Source organism: Protopterus annectens, chromosome 7.part1 (assembly GCF_019279795.1).
Source record: "Protopterus annectens isolate FY-2018-M chromosome 7.part1, PAN1.0, whole genome shotgun sequence".
NCBI classification, from domain to species: domain Eukaryota; kingdom Metazoa; phylum Chordata; order Ceratodontiformes; family Protopteridae; genus Protopterus; species Protopterus annectens.
The window spans coordinates 459,334,641-459,352,059 of record NC_056740.1 but is presented as its reverse complement, the minus strand read 5'-3'; the positions used below and the strand labels follow the sequence as shown (position 1 = coordinate 459,352,059).

The 17,419-nt window shown below is 39.8% G+C and overlaps 1 protein-coding gene across 1 annotated transcript in view; it reads right to left on the bottom strand.

The window, feature by feature from the left end:
• The window catches only part of LOC122807828 (stimulated by retinoic acid gene 6 protein-like), a gene marked incomplete in the record, with an annotated part of 2,062,125 nt that overhangs the window by 1,429,422 nt on the left and 615,284 nt on the right, over positions 1–17,419 (bottom strand).

Below are 17,419 nucleotides of genomic sequence, written 5' to 3'. Positions count from 1 at the left end.
TGTAATATGTAATTGAGGAAGTATTAATTGCTCAGAGAATTCAGGCCATTGGAATGTCTTAAGGGCAAGATAGTGATGGGAATTGTAAGGGAGATTAGAGGCAAATCTGGTTATTTTATTGTATGTTCAACTTTGGAGAGTAAAGAAGACTGAATATTTGTAAGGATAGGGACTGTGCACAGTAGACAAGATAACAGGAGACACTGAGCAAGAGAGAGTTTGGAGGATAGTGTAAGGAATTTCTGATTACGATAGAGTAGACTAAGTTTCTGGTGTTTTTTTATACATTGTTGGAGGTGTACATCATATATTAGTTCACCATTAATAATGGCACCAAGCAGCTTGGTATGAGGTTTGAGATTAATGACGGTATTGTTGAGGGACGTGATGGAAAAGGAGGATTTGTGATGTGCCAGTGTTCTAGGAAAGAGAGAAGTTGTTTAGTTTTTTTAGGATTAAGTACAAGTTGATTGTCTGAGAGCCATGCTCCAACTGAAGAGAAGGTGTCCTGAGTTAACGCTAAGAGATCAGGAATGCTGTGGGCAGTGGTGATAAGAGTAGAATGATTGGCACATTGTAGAATGATTGGCACATTGTAGAATGATTGGCACATTGTAGAATGATTGGCATATTGTAGAATGATTGGCACATTGTAGAATGATTGGCACATTGTAGAATGATTGGCATATTGTAGAATGATTGGCATATTGTAGCAGTGTTAACACATTACAGACAGAATGTAGATTGTTTGTGACAATATTGAACAAGAGGGGGCCCAAGATAGATCCTTGCAGGACACCAGTGTTGACTTGAAGGAAGGGGGAGAAGACAGCGAATGGATTGTTGCCTATTGGCGAGGTAACTTGAAAACCAGTTTATAGAGGAACCAAAGAGATGGAGGTTGGAAAGTTTAGTCAGAAGTTTGGAGTGACAGACAGTGTCAAAGGCCTTGGAGAGATGAAAGAATAGACAGGAAACTAATATGTTGTTATCGTGGCCGTGGCCACTTTTTGAGTGAAGGAAAGTAGGGAGGTTGATGTGCTGTGGTGGCTCTAAAGCCACGTCAGGTGGAAGTTAGCAGGTTATCATCAAGTAGGTGTTTGAGTAATTGTAAAACCAAGTTGGAAAACAGCGACAAACACAAGCCAATGCCCTCAAGCCAAGGAACACCAATATAGCTTTTAACGCTCTTTATTCAAGACAAAACGTTTTCGCCCCTGCTATGCAGTAAGCTTCATCAGAAACAACAAAGTAAAAAAAGTTCAGCACACTTTTAAATAGTACAGGCGTGATGTCATTTCCTTTAGAAACAGTGTAACCAAGTAAAAACATACAAGGAGAAGGTGTTCACTCTAGGAATACCAAAAATAAAACTTCTTGACTTTAAAAATACAAGAAATCAAAAAAGCATAACAATGCAAATACTATTATGTATATATTAAAACGTAATTCATGTTGACATTACAAGTTAAAAATATTAAGAACTATAAAGTATTTTCCAATAAATTTGGAAAGAGCATACTATCTCTGATGACTTTTATATCTAAGTATCGAAGAGATGTTGCAAGACTCATTTAGCCCAGGGTATAAGTAGGCATCCACCCCAATTTGCCACTCTAATTCCCTGGTCTCCAGAAATAGGGACTGAGGTCCACCTCTAGGGCCCATAGTGACATGTTCAATCCCCATGAATACAAAACTGTGTCCTATGTTATTAACAATGTGTTTAGACAAAGCATTGTCAGTTTTTTTGTTTTTTATTGCGTAACAATGTTGGTAAATCCGGTCGCTGAACTTGCGATCAGTTTTCCCTATGTAAAAACAGGGGCAGCAGACACAAAAGGCAGCGTAAACAATTGATTTCGTATTACAATTAATTTTTGAGTGGATAGTATATTTTCTATTCCTAATTGTAAACGAGCTACCAGATCTCAAATATTTGCATCTATTGCAAAAACCACAGGGAGCATTGCCAACCTGTCTAGTAGTTGGCATGCAGTGAACAGTCCGTTGAAGTAGTTCCTTTAAGTTTTTCCCTCTCCTATAAACTACAGAAGGGGATGAACCCAATTTTTGAAGTAGTATGAGATTATTATGAATAAAGTACCAATTCTTTTTGATAATAGCCCAAATGGTACCCACTTCTTTACAGAAAGTCACCACAAAACTTGTGTGAAAATCAGTTGAAAAATGGGTAGCAGTGGCATTAACATTATCCACTACTAAATTTTCTAGTGTAACCACCTCAAATGGGTGCCCCATAGTTGTAGACTCATGAGTATTGTTAACTAACAAAGGTTTGTAAACACCAATTTCTCTTTTCATGGACACCTCCTCTATGAGCTCATCAATCAGGGGAGACGGATAGCCCCTATTAGAAAATAAGTCTTTCAAAAAAGTACACTCAATTTCAAATGCCTCTAGTGTGCTTTACATACGCACAGCTCTGACCAATTGTCCTTTGACAATTGATCTTTTTTGTTTGGGTGGGTGGTTACTGGAAAAATGTAGGAAAGCATTACAGTAAGTAGACTTCCTATAAATACAAGATGCAAAGCAGTTGTTCACAAAATCCTTCACCAACTTGACGTCTAAATAATCAATTTCAATTGTAGAATAATGAGAGGTGAATTTTAAAAATGTAGAGGAACAATTCATCAGTTGTAACAAATCAATTGCGTCACTTTCATTACCATCAAACAAGATGAACACGTCATCCAAAAAACGCGTGTAATATTTTACCATGTCCTTAAATTTAGGATTAACCTTAAAAAATTCTTTCTCCCAATAAGCGACAACCAGATTGGCAACACTACCGCCACAGGGAGACCCCATGGCGATGCCCTGTTTTTGTAGGTAGTACTGATTGTCGAAAAGGAAGAAATTGGAAGATAGAATGATCTCCAATAGTTGAGTAACAATGGAAATTTCTTCCTTTGTGGCCCCAAGACTCACCAGCATAAGTTCGACCCATTCAACTGCTTCCAAATGCGGTATAGATGTATATAAATCCACTACGTCAATTGTTAAGAGGTTGAAAGATGGGTCGAAACCAATGTTGTTAATGGATTCTAAGAAAGACCAGGAGTCTTTGCATATTTCAGGGATACCTCTAAGATATTTAGTAAGGATCCCATCAATGACTCTAGAAGATGGATGTGTGATTGAACATCTGCCATCAACCAAGGCCCGTAATGGTGGGTCCACAAGATTCTTATGTATTTTAGGGATACCAAACATCACGGGCACTTTGGGAGATGAAATATTGATAAAGTTAAAGGTGTCAATGTCAATCAAACCGTCAGTGAATAGTTCCCTAAAGTAACCATTGATCTTTTTATGTGACCCCACCATCTCATTTAGTGATGAGCATTCATATGCTTCTGAGTCAAGAACCAAATGCATTCTCCTGTTGTAGTCACAGGTATCAAAAATGACCAACCCCCCCACCTTTATCAGGTTTCATAACCCTAACAGGCAACTGACTCAAGTGGTTCAAAGCCATTTTTTGATCGTAAGAAATGTTACTCTGATGGTCAAGACGTTTTGCACTATAAAGCACATGTCTGAGATCTAATTCACAGACATTTTCAAAAGTGCTCAGGTTAGGGTGTAGTGGGGGGTTAAAGGTACTAAGCAATTTGAACATTGGTCGTTCACTATGTACATCATTGTTAAACAGCAATTTTAAATTCAATTTACGAACGTAACATTTAAGGTCAATCAATGTTCTAGCTAGACAAGGCTTCTGGTCCAGGACGAAAGTAACACCCCTAGACAGTAGTTCGACCAATTCTTGGTCGATACAAAAACTTGAAAAGTTATAAACCTTAAAGTCACCTTTTCTATTTAATAGGATTGTAGGTTTATTCCGGTTTTCTAAGGGATCTTCCATCAGGACATTAGGGGGAGTTAATTGTTGTAATTCAAGCGTTGTTGAGATTTGTTGTTCCTTCCCCCTAAAAAAGGCCTCTGTTGGAATTTATTATTAGAATTGTTTTTATAATTCTGACTGTTGGCCTTAATCCTGCTGCTTCTCCTTAACCCTTCGTTCAAAGGACCAGGATCACCATTACTCTGATGGTGATTTTCCAGATTTTCATCTGTAGTGGTCGTGGAAGTCGTATCCATCATACGGTTCGTACCTTCATTGAAATTTATATTGTTAGACTTGTTCCTAGTGATATTAGGGTAGGCAATACCCTGTTGGTAAGCCTTCCTGTCCCTCACTAGTTTCTTTGACTTATTGTGTTTTAATTTCACAATAAGCGCGTCAATACTCGAGAAGATACATTGGTAGTCATATTTGTAACGCAAAAAATTGATGTCCGTCTTTATAGTATTATCAAGTTCCTCAGTATCAGTCAAGAGGTTCCTTATGTGATTATTGTAATGCTTGATCATAAGTTCAAGCAATTCTGTACCTTGGCGATTGAACAAACATGACAAGTCATCTAAAAAAGCTGGATCTGAAAGTAAAGTAGTAGGAGAAAAAGAACTCCTTAAGCCTTTCGGTATTATTTTTTCAGCCAAGCATTGCTGAAAATAGGCCACTTCAAGCTGTAATTTCTTAATTTTTAACAATTTACTGTCCAACATCTTTAATTTTTCAGAAATATTGTCAATGGAATTACCTGTATTCAGATCCAGGGACGATGAATCAACGAGCGGTAACATACCGAAACCAAAACACTCGGTATTACCGGCCCAAACAGAAAAAGAAGGTACACCAGTAAATCCACCAGTGTTATCTGCTATAGAGTCCCCAGGCTGGTGCCGTTGAGCACCAACGTTTATTTCATTTGGGCGAGAAGTATCAAGTTCGTCCATAGAACCCAGCCCGTAAGCTCTATTTATAGAAGCACCTCGTTGGAAATCCGCCCTCTGTGGAAGGGCCGGTACATCTGTGTGCGCACAGCTATGGCTGTTAGGTAACGGTTGCCCCGCTGGTATAGGAGCACTGAGATTACCAGAATCCAAAACACCCGAGGAGTTGTTAGGCAAGGAGGTAGAAGTAGAATAGCTAGGTCGCTGAATACACAACACTTTGCCTAAATCCCCTTGGTTCGATGGTACACTGTTAACTTCAATAGCGTCCAACCGTTTATTAAGACGCTCCAAACGCTGGTTCAGCGAGGAAAGTAGTGTTTGAAGATTAATAGGTTCTTCAGTTTGATGAGAATCGTCCATCCCAAATAGGTTAGGCGTCCTTGGGCTCGCAGAGTCTCCGACCGACATACTAGTAAAACCAAGTTGGAAAACAGCGACAAACACAAGCCAATGCCCTCAAGCCAAGGAACACCAATATAGCTTTTAACGCTCTTTATTCAAGACAAAACATTTTCACCCCTGCTGTGCAGTAAGCTTCATCAGAAACAACAAAGTAAAAAAAGTTCAGCACACTTTTAAATAGCACAGGCGTGATGTCAAAGAAGTTTTATTTTTGGTATTCCTAGAGTGAACACCTTCTCCTTGTATGTTTTTACTTGGTTACACTGTTTCTAAAGGAAATGACATCACGCCTGTACTATTTAAAAGTGTGCTGAACTTTTTTTACTTTGTTGTTTCTGATGAAGCTTACTGCATAGCAGGGGCGAAAACGTTTTGTCTTGAATAGAGAGCGTTAAAAGCTATATTGGTGTTCCTTGGCTTGAGGGCATTGGCTTGTGTTTGTCACTGTTTTCCAACTTGGTTTTACTAGTATGTCGGTCGGAGACTCTGCGAGCCCAAGGACGCCTAACCAATTTGGGATGGACGATTCTCATCAAACTGAAGAACCTATTAATCTTCAAACACTACTTTCCTCGCTGAACCAGCGTTTGGAGCGTCTTAATAAACGGTTGGACGCTATTGAAGTTAACAGTGTACCATCGAACCAAGGGGATTTAGGCAAAGTGTTGTGTATTCAGCGACCTAGCTATTCTACTTCTACCTCCTTGCCTAACAACTCCTCGGGTGTTTTGGATTCTGGTAATCTCAGTGCTCCTATACCAGCGGGGCAACCGTTACCTAACAGCAGTAGCTGTGCGCACACAGATGTACCGGCCCTTCCACAGAGGGCGGATTTCCAACGAGGTGCTTCTATAAATAGAGGTTACGGGCTGGGTTCTATGGACGAACTTGATACTTCTCGCCCAAATGAATTAAACGTTGGTGCTCAACGGCACCAGCCTGGGGACTCTATAGCAGATAACACTGGTGGATTTACTGGTGTACCTTCTTTTTCTGTTTGGGCCGGTAATACCGAGTGTTTTGGTTTCGGTATGTTACCGCTCGTTGATTCATCATCCCTGGATCTGAATACAGGTAATTCCATTGACAATATTTCTGAAAAATTAAAGATGTTGGACAGTAAAATGTTAAAAATTAAGAAATTACAGCTTGAAGTGGCCTATTTTCAGCAATGCTTGGCTGAAAAAATAATACCGAAAGGCTTAAGGAGTTCTTTTTCTCCTACTACTTTACTTTCAGATCCAGCTTTTTTAGATGACTTGTCATGTTTGTTCAATCGCCAAGGTACAGAATTGCTTGAACTTATGATCAAGCATTACAATAATCACATAAGGAACCTCTTGACTGATACTGAGGAACTTGATAATACTATAAAGACGGACATCAATTTTTTGCGTTACAAATGTGACTACCAACGTATCCTCTCGAGTATTGACGCGCTTATTGTGAAATTAAAACACAATAAGTCAAAGAAACTAGTGAGGGACAGGAAGGCTTACCAACAGGGTATTGCCTACCCTAATATCACTAGGAACAAGTCTAACAATATAAATTTCAATGAAGGTACGAACCGTATGATGGATACGACTTCCACGACCACTACAGATGAAAATCTGGAAAATCACCATCAGAGTAATGGTGATCCTGGTCCTTTGAACGAAGGGTTAAGGAGAAGCAGCAGGATTAAGGCCAACAGTCAGAATTATAAAAACAATTCTAATAATAAATTCCAACAGAGGCCTTTTTTAGGGGGAAGGAACAACAAATCTCAACAACGCTTGAATTACAACAATTAACTCCCCCTAATGTCCTGATGGAAGATCCCTTAGAAAACCGGAATAAACCTACAATCCTATTAAATAGAAAAGGTGACTTTAAGGTTTATAACTTTTCAAGTTTTTGTATCGACCAAGAATTGGTCGAACTACTGTCTAGGGGTGTTACTTTCGTCCCGGACCAGAAGCCTTGTCTAGCTAGAACATTGATTGACCTTAAATGTTACGTTCGTAAATTGAATTTAAAATTGCTGTTTAACAATGATGTACATAGTGAACGACCAATGTTCAAATTGCTTAGTACCTTTAACCCCCCACTACACCCTAACTTGAGCACTTTTGAAAATGTCTGTGAATTAGATCTCAGACATGTGCTTTATAGTGCAAAACGTCTTGACCATCAGAGTAACATTTCTTACGATCAAAAAATGGCTTTGAACCACTTGAGTCGGTTGCCTGTTAGGGTTATGAAACCTGATAAAGGTGGGGGGTTGGTCATTTTTGATACCTGTGACTACAACAGGAGAATGCATTTGGTTCTTGACTCAGAAGCATATGAATGCTCATCACTAAATGAGATGGTGGGGTCACATAAAAAGATCAATGGTTACTTTAGGGACCTATTCATTGACGGTTTGATTGACATTGACACCTTTAACTTTATCAATATTTCATCTGCCAAAGTGCCTGTGATGTTTGGTATCCCTAAAATACATAAGAATCTTGTGGACCCACCATTACGGGCCTTGGTTGATGGCAGATATTCAATCACACATCCATCTTCTAGAGTCATTGATGGGATCCTTACTAAATATCTTAGAGGTATCCCTGAAATATGCAAAGACTCCTGGTCTTTCTTAGAATCCATTAACAACATTGGTTTCGACCCATCTTTCAACCTCTTAACAATTGACGTAGTGGATTTATATACATCTATACCGCATTTGGAAGCAGTTGAATGGGTTGAACCTATGCTGGTGAGTCTTAGGGCCACAAAGGAAGAAATTTCCATTGTTACTCAACTATTGGAGATCATTCTATCTTCCAATTTCTTCCTTTTCGACAATCAGTACTACCTACAAAAAGAGGGCATCGCCATGGGGTCTCCCTGTGGCGGTAGTGTTGCCAATCTGGTTGTCACTTATTGGGAGAAAGAATTTTTTAAGGTTAATCCTAAATTTAAGGACATGGTAAAATATTACACGCGTTTTTTGGATGACGTGTTCATCTTGTTTGATGGTAATGAAAGTGACGCAATTGATTTGTTACAACTGATGAATTGTTCCTCTACATTTTTAAAATTCACCTCTCATTTTTCTACAATTGAAATTGATTATTTAGACGTCAAGTTGGTGAAGGATTTTGTGAACAACTGCTTTGCATCTTGTATTTATAGGAAGTCTACTTACTGTAATGCTTTCCTACATTTTTCCAGTAACCACCCACCCAAACAAAAAAGATCAATTGTCAAAGGACAATTGGTCAGAGCTGTGTGTATGTGCAGCACACTAGAGGCATTTGAAATTGAGTGTACTTTTTTGAAAGACTTATTTTCTAATAGGGGCTATCCGTCTCCCCTGATTGATGAGCTCATAGAGGAGGTGTCCATGAAAAGAGAAATTGGTGTTTACAAACCTTTGTTAGTTAACAATACTCATGAGTCTACAACTATGGGGCACCCATTTGAGGTGGTTACACTAGAAAATTTAGTAGTGGATAATGTTAATGCCACTGCTACCCATTTTTCAACTGATTTTCACACAAGTTTTGTGGTGACTTTCTGTAAAGAAGTGGGTACCATTTGGGCTATTATCAAAAAGAATTGGTACTTTATTCATAATAATCCCATACTACTTCAAAAATTGGGTTCATCCCCTTCTTTAGTTTATAGGAGAGGGAAAAACTTAAAGGAACTACTTCAACGGACTGTTCACTGCATGCCAACTACTAGACAGGTTGGCAATGCTCCCTGTGGTTTTTGCAATAGATGCAAATATTTGAGATCTGGTAGCTCATTTACAATTAGGAATAGAAAATATACTATCCACTCAAAAATTAATTGTAATACGAAATCAATTGTTTACGCTGCCTTTTGTGTCTGCTGCCCCTGTTTTTACATAGGGAAAACTGATCGCAAGTTCAGCGACCGGATTTACCAACATTGTTACGCAATAAAAAACAAAAAAACTGACAATGCTTTGTCTAAACACATTGTTAATAACATAGGACACAGTTTTGTATTCATGGGGATTGAACATGTCACTATGGGCCCTAGAGGTGGACCTCAGTCCCTATTTCTGGAGACCAGGGAATTAGAGTGGCAAATTGGGGTGGATGCCTACTTATACCCTGGGCTAAATGAGTCTTGCAACATCTCTTCGATACTTAGATATAAAAGTCATCAGAGATAGTATGCTCTTTCCAAATTTATTGGAAAATACTTTATAGTTCTTAATATTTTTAACTTGTAATGTCAACATGAATTACGTTTTAATATATACATAATAGTATTTGCATTGTTATGCTTTTTTGATTTCTTGTATTTTTAAAGTCAAGAAGTTTTATTTTTGGTATTCCTAGAGTGAACACCTTCTCCTTGTATGTTTTTACTTGGTTACACTGTTTCTAAAGGAAATGACATCACGCCTGTACTATTTAAAAGTGTGCTGAACTTTTTTTACTTTGTTGTTTCTGATGAAGCTTACTGCATAGCAGGGGCGAAAACGTTTTGTCTTGAATAAAGAGCGTTAAAAGCTATATTGGTGTTCCTTGGCTTGAGGGCATTGGCTTGTGTTTGTTTGAGTAATTGGGTATGAACACACTTTTCCAGGATTTGGGAGACAGGGGACAGGATAGTAATGGATCTATAATTAGAAGGATCGGTAGAATTTCCGCCCTTGTGAAGAGGGATTGTGCAGAAAGATTTCCAAATATCAGGGACACAGGCTTTGGTAAAGGAATGATTTATAAGTATAGAGACAGGGTAGGCAATGGATTCTGCAGTAATTTTAAGAAGAAAGGAATTTATCAGCAGAGGGGGAGCAAGGTTTGAGTTTGGAAAGGAGAGATTTGATGAATGAGGTGGGGACAGGTTTGAATGAGAAGGTATTAAAAGGTGTTATGTTGGGGGATGAAGGAGGGATACAGGAAGTATTACTATTTTGTGTAAGTTTTTGGTTGGTTTCTATGAAGTAGTTGTTTAGGAGAGTGGCAGTTTCAGTAGCTGTATTATGTGGGAAGGGGATGGGAGTTGAAGGGATGCCACGATAAAGAAAATGATTAATGGAAGTCCAGAATTTTTTTGGATTTTTACATGGACTACATTGGTTGGAACAGAAAAGATTTTTCTTATCATTGTTAACAAGCTTTTTGGACAGGTTTCTAAGCTCTTTGTATTTTTGAAGTAGAAAAGGAGACTTATTTTGACCCAGTCATTCCAGACACTGCATAAATATTGCACCATATTAAATCTCTTTTTCTTTCCAATGGCCAGATTTGTTTCTTCATATGTTTCCTGCTCCACCTTTTTCTGCTTACTTTGGGGACTCGTTGCTCCATCTTGCTGTGACATAACCTGTATTGGACTTTCTACACTGTATTCTATAACTTCATCTTTTATTTGTTTAACGTCTGTTTTACTAATTTCTGTTATGTATTCCCCCATTTGTGATCTTATGTTTTATACTGTGAAATTGTCCATATCAGGGTGCCTTTGCCTGTATTTCTCTTCAAGTATCTTTGCAACTGCTTTTTTGTACTGATTAGTTTAGCTTTCTCCTTTGCATAAATATTGTACCATATCATATCTGTTTTTCTTTCCTATTGTCCACATTTCTTTTTTATACCTCTCAAAAATCTCTGGATTCTGGTATTTATATTTTATGACTTCTCTTTTGCTTCTTTTTCAGGTGGCCAGAGTTTCTGTGTCTCTGAAATGTTTTTCCTGGATTTCTTGTACTGGTCAATGCAAATTTGCTTTTGACAGTTTTTGTGCAAATATTTTTCTTTCCTCTAATTTCTGTCTTAATCTTTTTGAATATCTTCTAATTGGAAATTCTGGGCTTCTTGCGTGATGTCTTCATTATCCTCAGAAGTCCATCATCTTTATGGATCTTTTCTTTTGGCATTTTAGTTTTTGTTGTTTTTAAGGACTACTACTTCCTTACAACTGGAGGGGCCATCCTGAGCCTGGCCTAACCCCACTGTAGGAATGTTTCTTTGTTTTGAAGATTTTACACTGACATTTTTTAAGTCTTGTCACCAGTGTGCATACCAGGATTGGTCACATTTGTTTATTCTGGGACTTGTGCACCCAGCTGTCATTTTATTACCCACCTCTATGATATATGCTGTAGCAGATAAGTCTATCTCCAGAATTGAATAAACTCTATGTAGGTTTGATGTAGAGCCTACATGGAGTGCTTTCACGTACATGATTTTGCTCATCGCACAGCACTTTTCACGTACATGTTTCTCATCGCACAGCACTTTTTGCGTACATGATGTTGCTCATCGCACAGCACTTTTCACGTACATATTTCTCATCGCACAGCACTTTTCACGTACATGATGTTGCTCATCGCACAGCACTTTTTGCGTACATGATGTTGCTCATCGCACAGCACTTTTTGCGTACATGATGTTGCTCATTGCACAGCACTTTTCACGTACATGATGTTGCTCATCGCACAGCACTTTTCGCGTACATGATGTTGCTCATCGCACAGCACTGTGCCATGCATAATAATGAGGTGCAGCACATGTAACCAAGGTTTTGCGCTCGCACTCACATCAGTGCTGCTGGCTGCAGAACCTCCAATATGAATGTGCATCATATCTCCCAACCATTTAGTGCAAGAAATCTGGACCAAGACTAAAATAATGAGGGTACAAAGACCCAAAATAGGGACAGATATTAAATATTGTTATTATAAACTTAGACAGTACCCAGAATAACAGGATTTGTGTTGGCATGCACATTCTGAAGGATATGAAGTACGAAACTCAAATGTATGTCGTTATTTAGTGACTTCAATCTCCAATGATATTCCAGAAAACCACACATTATACAAGAAACAGCCCAAAAATATGAGGCAAAAATCTAGACATTTGAGACGTACGATGCTGATAGTATTTCTGTGTAAGGTTGCTGGCCATGAAAGCAGATTATACAACAGCATGGCTCTTGCTTTTCCCTTTCTTGAGTTTTCTTCATTAAAATTTGTTTGGGGCACTGTCATAGATTGTTTTTCCTCATCTCAACTATTTCTCCATTTTTTTTTTTTTGACCTGTGTTTGCACAATGCACTGCTTAGCACAAATGTGTTTGGTTGTGCTCATCTGGTTGGCATAAAGTGCAGCAGTGCACATACTGGATGAATGGACCACCCAGGTTGCAGACAGGACCCAGAAAGCTACAAACATAAACCAGATGCACTCAATTAAAACTACTGGCCATCACACAGAGTAAGTGGCATTGCGCTGTGATTAACAGGAAGCAATTTACAATGAATAATATGATAGGGAATGTCATGAAAGTAATTCTGCGGCAGCAGGTGTTAATTGAAGTTCTGGAGTGCAGATGGTCCTGGGTTCTAGTACAGGGTATGCAAACATTGTTTTCCTGTTGTGACATTGCAGATTATAACAATGAAGTGCAACATACACAGCTGTTTTCTCAGCTTTCTTCTGGCAACAGGAGTAAGTATAGGACTACTGTACACATGGTCCAGGGTTTGAACACAGCATATTCCATACACTTTTAATGTTGTTCCACTTCACATTATAGTCAGTCTCATTTACAACACTTGACATAGTGTAGCAGATATTAATATTTATATGTGTGAGGTCTAAGACACTAATATTGTGTTCATAGGTAGGTACTAGGCTATTGGCCCTAGGGCCTATATAAGCCTAGCCAAAAAGGTACCCTGGCTTTTGCCACCCAAGAAAATTATTTTTCTGTGCCCCTGTCAAGCAGAGCCACAGAGGTGATCCCTGGGGCGAATTTCCTATTTCCCATCCAATCATCAAAGAATTTTCTTGAACACTGCTAATGAGGAACTTTGTTTGATATAGATAGGTAGTTTGTTCCAGAGTATGGGAAGTCTCTGGGACAGGAATCTATCCCCCCAGCATGTTCTGTTTATTATGGTAACAAGGTTTAGGTCCCTAGAGTGTGTAGCTCAGAGGGACTGGGATTTCTTTAAGTGGAGCATGTCCAACAGCTTTGCATTTGACATAGCTTTGTATATTAGGCAGAGATCGCCTCTGAGTAGATGATATGCAACAGAGTAAAGCTGGAGTTTTTTGAGAAGGTCTGCATAGAGCATCTGTTTGAGGCCCATAATCTTCTTTGTGAGGTATTTCTGCGGCTTTTCCAGTTGTTGTAGATGTCTTGTGAGGTACATACAAAAAGGGGCATTGTACTCTATAATGGGTCTAATGAGTGAAGAGTAGAGGGGAACAATGACCTCTTATTTCCTGGATGGGAAACCTTTTGTGAGGAGGTGTGCCACACAGAAGGATTTCCTGACTAGTGTGGCGATGTGATTATCAAATAGAGACTACTGTCCACCTGTGTCCCAAGGTCTCTTATCACACTTTCAGTGTTAAGTAGACTACCACCTATGTGGTAGCTCATGGGTACAGAGTTTTTACCAATGGGGATGACAATGCACTTTTTGGCATTGAGCTTGAGGCCATGGCTTTGACACCAGGCATCTGTCTCTGTGAGGCCATTTTGTAGGATGCCCACATCGTTAGGAGTTTTGATTATGGCTCCTAGTTTGCAGTCATCTGCGAACTTCATTAGCCAAAGACCTTCTGTGTAAGCCTGTACTTCAGAAATGTAGACAGGAGAGGACCCAGGACTGAACCCTGTGGTACTCCACTTGTCACTGGTCTGAAGTCAGATTTGGAGTCTGCTACTTTCACAGTGTGGGTTCTGTCAGTGAGCCAGTTGGCAACCCATCTTGTGACATAGGGATTTATACCTAGTTTAGTGAGTTTATCTACAATTCCAGAGTAGGGTATGGTGTCAAAAGCCTTGGCGAGATCTAAGATAGGCTGTGTGAACCACCTTACCTTTATCTACAGCTTTGGTGACTGCTTCAAAGAAGTTTATTGGGTTTAGAAGACATGATTTGCATTTTACAAACCTGAACTGGGTGGGGTCCAGAGTTTGGAGATTACCAGTGTCTTTGTTTATAAGTTCCATGATGATACACTCCAGAGCCTTGCAGACCAGGCTTGTTAGGCTAATGGGGTGGTAGTTCCCGAGGTCCATGGTGGCTCCTCCTTTGTGGAGTGGGATAACCATCGCTGTGTGCCATTCAGTGGGCACAAAACCTTAGGTGAGGCTATGATTGAACATGGTGCTTAGGTGGGGTGCCAGTTCATTCTGCAGTTTGTGTAGAACGCAGCCTGGGATGTTGTCAGGTTCGCATGGATGCTGTGTTCTTGGCTTTGGAGAGTGTGGTTTTTACCTGTGCAGCCGTGATTACAGGAACTTTGCATTCTTCTGGTATAGAGATGGGCCCTTTATTGCCATTGTGGTGTAACTCAGAGCAGATCTGAGTGTTGCTATTGAGATTCTTGACATAGCTATAGAATGCTTTGTGGCTGTCTTTAGAATCAGTGGCAATTTTGTTTTCATAACTAGCTTTGGAGGATTTTATGAGGCTGACCAGGGAGTTCGTCCAATCATGGGATTTTACTCTTTTTTGCAACAGTTTCTTTCTTTTGTTCTAGAATTTGTTTATGGCAGGGGACCACCAGACTGGCTTCCTTTTTTGGAGGATAGCATTGTGGTTTTGTTAGGGATAGCACAATCCATGCACTCATGTAAGTACTTATAAAGTGCATTTGTGTAGGATTCAACAGTCGTACCTCTATTGTCTATCTGCATGGGTGTTGTGAAGTTTGCCAATTCTGTCTTAAGAAGCGTGAAGTTGGCTTTGGATACATTTTTTAAAGTGGTTTCTCTAATGGGGGGTGGGGGCAGGATGTGGATGTCTAGGGTGATTAGCTTGTGGTTGGATCTGACCAACAAGGACTTGGACCTCTGGTGTAGAACACCAGTCATCAATGTTGGTAATGACCAGGTTTAGGATATTTCTGCCCCTGGCAGGGGTGTGGATAAGTTGATACAAGTCGTTGGAATTTATGAATTCCAGAAAACTTTGAGAAAAAGAGTTGGTACACGAGTAGTTGAAATCACCCATTATTAGGGTATTGGATTGTACCCTAATATTTTCCAGTGCATCAAGAAATGAGGAATGGGAATCCTGGGCCATGGTGGGGGATCTGTAGCAAGTTACAATTTGGACTGCGGTCTTGCCCAGAGTCAGGTGCACTTGGATAATTTCAAATGCATTATGCTGAGCAACTAGCCTGGAGGTGTGGATATCCTTAATGAATATGTACACGCCTCCGCCTTTAGTGTTTCGGTCCAGGTTAGGTGGCCGAAAGGTGTGGTATGAATTATAGCCTGATAATGCAGGGGTGCTCTCTAGAGCTTTGAACCAGGTCTCTGTCACTGCACAGATGTCAATATTCTCCATTTTAAGGAGTGCCTCGAGTGAATGCATTTTGAGATTTAGACTTCTAGCATTGAGTAGCATTACCCTCAGATTTTGCTTGCTTGTACCTGTTACAGTGGTGAATTTGTCATTTGCACCATGCCTAGAAAAGGAACTATAGGGGTGGCATGAGCCTTAGCCAGTATCCAGAATCCCAAGGGCAACAGGTGCAGGCCATCTCTGGCAAAGCATCATGGTCTGTCGATCATGTCATCCCAGCAGACAGATACTGGATCCCCTTAGAATGACACCAGAAGCTTAGCCAATTGTTGAAGTCAATCATTTTGTCCTTGTAATGTGGTATTATTCTGGGTGATGGCAGAATGCTGCTCAGGGCTAGAGTAATACCTGCCTGGGCTACAAGATCATAGAGCTCCTCCATGTCTCTTTTTGTAGTCCAGGGAGGTACATCTCGGGTCGTTCAGACCAACATGGACAATGACAAAGTCATATTTGCACTTGTTGTGGAGTGACCTGAGTGCTTGCATTATGTGGCGGATCCTGGCACCCGACAGGTGGTTGATAGTAACTTTCTCCTTGTTTAGCCTGGTGAGTGGAATATCAGTGTGTCTGACTATAGAGTCACCTATGACTAGAGTGTTGGGTATGTTGTTATGCCTTATGGGCTGTGGTTGAGTGGCACATTGAGTTTGTGGACTATGTGTCATTTGGGTTGTGTTGGGGGGTGAAGGTTGCTTGCATTTCTGCTTTGGAGGTCTCTGTTGCTTGAGCAGATTTTTATTGAGACCCTCCATGAATGTATGTGTGTGTTTCGTGTTTTTGTGTGTGTTTTGGTGGTGTAGGTTTTAAGGGACTATGTGATGAATGTGTGGTGCAAGTGTTTACCTTCTCCTCTTGACTGTCTAGTCCAGTCTTGGGTGAAGAGAGCTTTGCTTCCAGTTTGGCTATATAAGTGCATCTCTCACAGGCTGTGGTGTTGGGTGGTAGGAGTAGAGGATTGTCTGTGTACATGAGGCAATTGTACATGAGGTAGACAGGAGAAAACACCGGAAGCTGACCCTTAGACATGTCAGGATAGGTGCTTATTTATTAAGTACTAAAAACTGTTTTCCTCTAGAGAAGTGAGGAAAGTTGAGTGCTGTAGTAATTTGTAGCTTATTTAGTGCTTACAATGAGTTCTGAACAAGTGCTGAGCTCAAAGAAACAGATTTTAGTGCTAAAACTAAAAAACTGGCTTGTTCTAATGGAAAATTTGAACAGTAGACTTTATGGCGCTGGGAATAGTTTAAGCCTAGCTAAGCGGGGATGCATAAAGTGTATTTTTAAAATATAACAGTAGCAGATGAGCAAACTGATTTAAACTTTAAAAAACTTTCCCGGTCAACAAATGATAAATAAATAAAAAAATAAATAAACAACTAACCAATTAATCATTAAAAAGCTAAAAACTGAGCCCTGTTTCAGCAGTCTTCAATCAGACAAGTTCTAACTGCACACTCCTGCCACTAGGGTGCAGGGGAACTTTCTCCAAAAAAAGATGGTCTGGATTAGTGCTCAAGTTATATAAAGAAAGCTAGATTCAGCAGGTCTGAATTTAGTCTATGCTACAGCAAACAAGGCGTACCAATTTCAGAAAGAAAGTTCAAATAAGCAGGCACAATAAGACTTTAACCAGAAAGTCCCAGCTCAGAAGGGCAGAATCTACTATCTCCTTCCACAAGAGTGCAGACCACACCTTCATAATGTAAAATAACTGGCTCAAAGCCCAAGTGCTTAAACCAAACCTAATACACTTTTAGAATTTTCTTCTTTCGGCTTTTCCCAGTTAGGCATCGCCACAGTGGATCTCATGTCTGCTCATAACTGGCA